Source organism: Cebus imitator, unplaced genomic scaffold, assembly GCF_001604975.1.
Source record: "Cebus imitator isolate Cc_AM_T3 unplaced genomic scaffold, Cebus_imitator-1.0 Scaffold190, whole genome shotgun sequence".
Classification (NCBI taxonomy): Eukaryota; Metazoa; Chordata; class Mammalia; order Primates; family Cebidae; genus Cebus; species Cebus imitator.
In genome coordinates this window covers 201,385-208,919 of record NW_016107505.1, presented here as the reverse complement: position 1 = coordinate 208,919, position 7,535 = coordinate 201,385, and the positions used below count along the sequence as shown (strand labels likewise).

Genomic DNA, 7,535 nt, shown 5'->3' with positions numbered 1-7,535 from the left:
CCTCCGCCTCGCCTCCGCATACCTGAGCGTTCACCTGGCACCGCCTGGCTGGAGTGTCCCTGGGCGGGGCTGGCAGACAGATCTAGGAGGGGGCTGGGAGGACCTCAGGGGATCTGGGAAACCTAACTGTCTGCCTTGTAACAGCAGAATAATAACAACAAATTGTAATTTGATGTCAGGCTTGTTCACAGGTCAGAGTTGAAAGCTCTGTCTTTTAAAACTTCCTGGAAATTCTAACAACGGGAGGAAGTTCAAGGTTGGATTTCTGCTTGACAGGTGAGGAAGCTGAAGGCTAGAGAGGGTGGGCAACTGGTCCGTTTCAGCACTTGGTGAACCGGGATTTGAACCCGGGGCTGACCTGTCTCCAGGGCCAGTAGCACTCCCTGTTCTGTGGCCACCTCCTGTCCATGATCACTGTCTCTGCCCATGCCCTCAACCCCACCCATCCCATTCCCCTCTTCCTTTGGAAATTTCCATGATTCCCCCATTCTGATTAAAGCTAAGATTTAATTTGGTAAGTGCCTGGCCCAGCTCCAAGGACATCACAGAAATGAATAGGCTTCCCAGGCATAAACACCTTCCTTTCTAAAATCAGTTTTTGAGAACTCCCTCCATGCCATAGAGCTTACGAGCAAAGCTATCCACATGATTTCTCCCCAGAGCCCCTGAGGGGAGTGTGTCTGGGTGGGAGGCTGCCTTCATTTCACAGATGAAGAAACAGGCAGAGAGGGGTTAAGAAACTTGAGTGGGCGCAGTGGCTCATGCCTGTAATCCCAGCACTTTGGGAGGCTGAGGCAGGCAGATCACCTGAAGTCAGGAGTTCGAGACCAGCCATGCCAACATGGCGAAACCCCTTCTCTACTAAAAATACAAAAATTAGACAGGCGTGGTGTTGGGTGCCTGTAATCCCAGCTACTCAGGAGGCTGAGGCAGGAGAATCGCTTAAACCTGGGAAGCGGGCCGGGTGTGGTGGCTCACGCCTGTAATTGAAGCACTTTGGAGGCCAAGGCGGGTGGATCACCTGAGGTCGGGAGTTCAAGACCAGCCTGACCAACATGGTGAAACCCTGTCTTTAAAGACAAAACAAAACAAAAACCTGGGAAGTGGACGTTGCAATGAGCTGATATCACACCACTGCACTGCAGCCTGGGCAACAGAGCCAGACTCCGTCTCAAAAAACAAAAATCGAAAAAACAAAAAACCAGCTTTCCCAAGATTACCTCTGCAGCAAGTGGATGATGAGAATGTCAGACTCCAACACCAAGATCCCAGAGAGCAGAGAGCAGGGCAGGTGTGGGTTTGAGTCCTGCCTTTGCCACTTAGTAATTCTGGTGTTAGTCACTGGTACATGTATCCTCTTCTCAGTACATCATAAATGTGTTGGGGGTGTGTGTGTGTGCATAATCCTCACCACATCCTACGGAATGGGTCCTATTATCCCCATTTTACAGATGAAGAAATAAAGGCACAAACACGCTAATATATTCCCAGCCCCACAGCAAATACGTGGAGCAGACGGTGGGACTCAAACGCCGTGCAGTTTAAAACTTTGCATGCTTTCATGCTACCCTCTGCTGCCACCTTAGGATCCTGCTCTTTTCTAGCTGTGTGACCCTGGGCGTATTACTTCTCTGTGCCTCAGTCCTTCAACTGTAAAATGGGAATAACAATGTTGGAAGATTTTTTCTTTTCTTTTTTTTTTTTGAGACAGAGTCTCTCTCTATTGCCCAGGCTGGAGTGCAGTGGTGCAGTCTTGGCTCACTGCAACCTCCGTCTTCTGGGTTCAAGCGATTCTCCTGCCTCGGCCTCCCGAGTTGCTGGGACTACAGGCGCACACCACCACACCTGGCTAGTTTTTTAGTATTTTTAGTAGAGACAAGGTTTCACCATATTGTTTGGTTTTGAACTCCTGACCTTGTGATCTGCCTGCCTCAGCCTGCTAAAGTGCTGGGATTACAGGTATGAGCCACCATACCCGGCCTTTTTCTTTTTATTGAGACAGGGTCTCGTTCTGTGGCCCAGGTTAGAAGGCAGTGTCATAATCACAGCTCACTGCAGCCTTGACCTACTGGGGTGATCCTCCCATCTCAGACCTGCCTCCACCCTCCCAACCATAGGCAAGGACCCTAGTGGGCACTACCATGCTTGGCTGATTTTTTTTTTTTTGGTGGAGATAGAGTCGCCTTATATTGCCCAGGCTGGTCTCCAGCTCCTGGGCTCAAATCATCCTTCTGCCTCGCTCTCCCGAAGTGCTGGACCACAGGTATGCACCAGGGTGCCCAGCTTACTGGGAGGCTCAGGTGAGATTGTACAGAGTTGGCCACACAGTACCTGGCACAGAGGAAATGCAAGGCCGGCGTTAGCGCTGGCGGAGGTGGTGGGCTTTCTTCCCGTGTGTGCTGCAAGGGAGGTCATGGGCAGGAGGCTGCCGAAGATCAGGACAGGCTGCGTGGAGGAGGAGGGCAGGCCAGGGGTCACCTCGAAGGGCGAGCTTGAAAGCCAGTGTCAAATCCTAGAGGACGAGGGGTGTTCCCGGCCATGAAACTGCCTGAGTGAAGGAGGGAGGGCTGCTGGGGTGGGCGGGGGTCTGCTGGGTTGCGGTCCCCAGCAGGTGGTCCTCGTGTGTACAGCAGGGCGAGGGGCAGGTAGGGGTTGGAAGAAGCGCCCTTATGCTTTTCTTGCTTTCTTTTGTTGTTGTTTTTGTTTTTTCCGAGACAGAGTCTCACTCTGTTGCCCAGGCTGGCGTGCAGTGGCACGATCTCGGCTCACTGCAACCTCTGCCTCCCGGGTTCAATCGATTCTCCTTTCTCCGCCTCCCGAGCAGCTGGAATTACAGGTGCCTGCCGCCATGCCTGGCTAATGTTTAATATTTTTAGTGGAGATGGGGTTGCACTGTGTTGGCCAGGCTAGTGTCAATCTCCTGACCTCCCAAAGTGCTGGGATTACAGGCGTGAGCCTCCTCGCCCAGTTTATGCTTCTCTTCCTTTGGCTTCTGCAATTCTGTGTTCTCATCACATTCATGCCACAAGTATTTTCTATGCTTGACCCTACCTGGGTTGGGGTTTGGGGGAGGGAGCAGACCCCTGCCCCACTGACAGAGGAGAAAACAGAGGCTCAGAGAGGGAAGTCAGTAGCCTAAGGTGACAGCAGCCCTGGGCTGTGACACAGCTGCAGATTTCATTGGGCCTGGGCTCATTTCTTGATGTGCAAGTGGAGAAAACCACCTCACAGACACACTCGGTGTGAGTCCGAGGCCTCTTGGGTCTGGGGTAGGAGGACGGGGAGCTTGGACTCCTAGGTCTAAGGGTTGGGGGTCACTGGGGGCCTAGACTCCCGGGTCTGAGGGAGGAGGGACTGAGCCTGGACTCCCGGGTCTGAGGGAGGAGGGGCTGGGGGCCCGGACTCCTGGGTCTGAGGGAGGAGGGGCTGGGGTCTGGACTCCCGGGTCTGAGGGAAGAGGGGCTGGGCCTATCTCCTTGCTTTGGGGGTGGTGTAGGCGGCCCTCCAGGCCGTGGTCTGGAGCAGCAGGTAAGACCGAAACCGGAGCCTCCACCCTAGTCCCAGGGCCTCTTTCTTCCTTCTCTGGCCACAAAGGAGGCCCCTCCCTCTCTGTAACCCATAGCACTTGGTTCCCAAATAGCAGTCACAGTGTCCACCCCTGCACAGTGTGACTCAGCCGGTCCAGGGCGGGGGCAGCGAAGCCCTGTCTTGGCAACTCACCAGGGAGACCCATCACTGAGGAACCTCCCCCCGCCTGGCTATTCTGTCATGGCCCCTGTTCCTGGGTGAGTGACAGGGCTCTGTGTTCAGGGTTTGCCTCTATGCCCAGTCTGGGATAGCTGTCATGGGGGCTGGATTTTTCTTTCCTCTGACCTGGGAGGTCCCCGAAACAGAACAGAATTCCCCCCTGGGGCTTGAAGAGCTGAGACTCCCCTGAGTGTCATGTTTGAAACCACTCCCATCTCTTCTCTAATCCCCACCCCACCCCAACACATATCCTCCAGTCTGTAGGATTTGCTAATAAATTCATATGACAGCTGGGCGCAGTGGCTCACGCCTGTTACCCAGCATTTTGGGAGGCCAGGGTGGGTGGATCACTTGAGATCAGAAGTTCAAGACCAGCCTGGCCAACATGGCGAAACCCTGTCTCTACAAAAGTATCCAGGTGTGGTGATGTGCGCCTGTAGTCCCAGCTACTAGGAAAGCTGAGGCAGGAGAATCGCTTGAAACCAGGAAACAGAGGTTTCAGTGAGCCAAGATCATGCCACTGCACACCAGGCTGGGTGACTGAGCGAGATTCTGTCTCAAAAAAAAAAAAAAATTCCTATCGACAAGGAGAAAGGTCAGATACCCTGGCAATGGGAGCTAAGGCATGTTCTTGAGAAGGGGGGAGGTAATAAATTAGATGGGGCCTGGGTCTCAGAGAGAGAAAAAGCTACTTACATATGAAATAATTAGGCTGAGTGTGGTGGCTCACACCTATAGTCCCAGTACTTTGGGAAGCTAAGGCAGGAGGATCACTTGAGCCTAGGAGTTTGAAACCAGCCTGGGCAACATAGGGAGATTCCATGTCTACTAAAAAAATTTAAAAATTAGCCAGGCATAGTGGCATGCACTTGTGGTCCTAGCTACTTGGGAGGCTGAGGTGGGAGGATTGCTTGAGTGTGGGAGGGCAAGGCTGCAGTGAGCTGTGATTGCACCACTGCACTCCAGCCTGGGTGACAGAGTGAGATCTTGTTTCAAAAAAAAAGGAATTTATTCATTCAATACATAGTTCCTGAGACAAAATTGGTGCCTCACTCTAGACCCTGCTGGTGTGCACAGTCATAATTCATGGAGATATGTACACTAATGGAAGTGTGATTCAGGCAAGGTGTATCCCCAGAGAAAGCCCTAATCCGGCTTTATGGGTGATAGTATAAAGCACAGGAGCCTTTTCTGGTTAAGGGATAAATGGATGGGGTTTTGTAGGATGAATAGGAGTTTGCCAAGGACAGTGAAGCAAAGATTGACATTCTAAGCATTGGGAATGTTCTATTCAAAATTCCAAAGTGATGTAGTAGCAAATACTTAAGCACCTACTGTGTGCCAAGCATGTTTTAAGTTCTGCAGATACAGAGGAGGAGGAGACAGATGAAACCCCAGCCTTTGTGATACTGTCATCCTAGTGGGTGTGGTAGGAGATGAAAAAGTAGACACCTACATGAATAAGACTTTCAGACTGTGCTAAACGCTGTGGAGGAGACGAAACACAGGTAAAGGGATGGAGTGACTAGAAGCAAGCAGGTGCGGCCACTTCAGGGACGGTGGTCAGGGGAGGAGGTGGCATCTGAGCTTTGACCTGAATTTTGAGAAGCCAGGAATGCAGAGAGGACTTCAGGTGGAGGAGACCTTGGGGAGGCTGGCGGGTTAAATCTGCAGGGGTGCGGCTGACCGCAGGAAGTGAGGTGTGTGACAGTCACGCTGATGGTGACAGCACTGACAGCAGCAGCTGGGAGGGTGGCTGAGTGCTGACTCTCATGGGCTGTCCCAAGCCTCAGTTTCTAGGGTTCCCAGTCTGTTTGGGGAGGCGAGGAAAACGCAGGCAGCTCTAACTGCGATGAGAGAGGTCTCATCGGCAGTGTTCAGGAAGCCCAGGCGGGTCTCCTTCCTAACTGCAAGGGGTTTGGGTAGGTTTTTCCTAGGCGTTCCTCTGAGACCAGCCAGCCCTGGCGAGGGTGCAGGGAGAGGGAGGGTGGGTCTGGGAACCGGCCTGGCAGGAGGAGGAGGAGGCGGTGGAGGAGAGAGGCTGGCGGCGGGCGGGAGCTGTTTGTTCTCTGGGAGGGATCCTGGCAGGGCGGTTTGGGCAGCCCTGTCCTGAAACTGGAGGAGCTGGGCTCCTTCCCAGGTCTGTGGGGGCTGGGTCAAGGGAGCGGTGACGGGGACAGGACCCCAGACAGACTTGACTTTGGATCCTGGATTGGAGCCAGTGACTTTACTCTCTGCTCCCTGAACCCCAGGGTCTTCCTCTTTCCTTTTTCTTTTTAATTTTATTTTACTTTAGGTTCTGGGGTACATGTGGAGGTCATGCACGGTTGCTGCATAGGTGCATACTATATCCGGCATTTCTCCCCGTGTTATCCCTCCCCACCCTTCCCACCCCCCGCTGTCTCTCCCCTAGCCGTCCCCCCAACTGCCCTCAATGTGTGACGCTCCTCTCCCTGAGTCCACGTGTTCTCATTGTTCAACACCCACCTATGAGTGAGGACATGTGATGTTTGGTTTTTTGTTCTTGTGTCAGTTTGATGTGAATGATGGTTTCCAGATTCATCTAAGTCCCTGCAAAGGACACAGACTCATCGTTTTTTATGGCTGTGTAGTATTCCATGTTGTATATGTGCCACTTTTTTTTTTTTTACTTTTCGTTTGTTCCTCAGCTGGAATACATTTTCTTTTTTGAGACCGAGTCTTGCTCTGTCACCAGGCTACTAAAGTGCAGTGGCACGATCTCAGCTCACTGCAAACCCCACCTCCTGGGTTCAGCCATGAGGATTCTCCTGCCTCAGCCTCCTTCGTAGCTGGGACTACAGGCACCTGCCACCATGCCCAGCTAATTTTTTTTAGTAGAGACGGGGTTTCACCATGTTGTCCAGGATGATCTCGATCTCTTGACCTCGTGATCTGCCCACCTTGGCCTCCCAAAGTGTTGGGGTTACAGGTGTTGAGTCATCCTCTTTGTTTTTTTGAGACAGAATCTCTCTCTCTCACCCAGGCTGGAGTGCAATAGCACGATCGATCTCAGCTCACTGCAACCTCCGCCTCGCGAGTTCAAGCGATTCTCCTGCCTCAGCCTCCTGAGTAGCCGGGACTACAGGTGCATGCCACCATGCCTGGCTAATTTTTGTATTTTTAGTAGAGATGGGGTTTCACTATGTTGGCCAGGCTGTTCTTGAACTCCTGACCTCGTGATCCGCCTGCCTTGGCCTCCCAAAATGCTGGGATTCTAGGCATGAGCCACCGCTCCCGGCCAAGTGTCTTCCTCTTTCAAATGGGCATAAATCCTAGTACGTGTGTGAAGGCCTGGTAGGAGGGTTGGTGCGATGAGGCAAGGAGAGTGATTAGCCCAGGGCCTGGGGGCCGGCGCGGTGGCTCACGCCTGGAATCCCAGCACTTTGTGAGGCCGAGGTGGGCAGATCATGAGGTCAAGAGATTGAGACCATCTTGGCCAACATGGAGAAACCCCGTCTCTACTAAAAATACAAAAAATTAGCCGGGCGTGGTGGCGGGCAGCTGTAGTCTCAGCTACTCAGGAGGCTGAGGCAGGAAAATCACTCGAACCTGAGAGGCGGAGGTTGCAGTGAGCTGAGATGGCACCACTGCACTCCAGCCTGGGTGACAAGAACGAAACTCCATCTCAAAAAATAAAAGTTAATAGGGCCGGGCGCGGTGGCTCACACCTGTAATCCCAGCACTTTGGGAGGCCGAGGCGGGTGGATCACAAGGTCAAGAGATCGAGACCATCCTGGTCAACATGGTGAAACCCCGTCTCTACTAAA

General features: G+C 52.8%; 1 protein-coding gene across 1 annotated transcript in view; it reads left to right on the top strand.

The window, feature by feature from the left end:
- Positions 1–5,580: 5,580 nt before the first annotated feature.
- Positions 5,581–7,535, top strand: part of RDH13 (retinol dehydrogenase 13) — a 16,800-nt gene continuing 14,845 nt past the window's right edge. The window contains exon 1 of the mRNA XM_037744988.1: positions 5,581–5,637. The gene's annotated coding sequence lies outside the window, so the exon portion shown is untranslated. The remainder of the gene's footprint in view (positions 5,638–7,535) is intronic.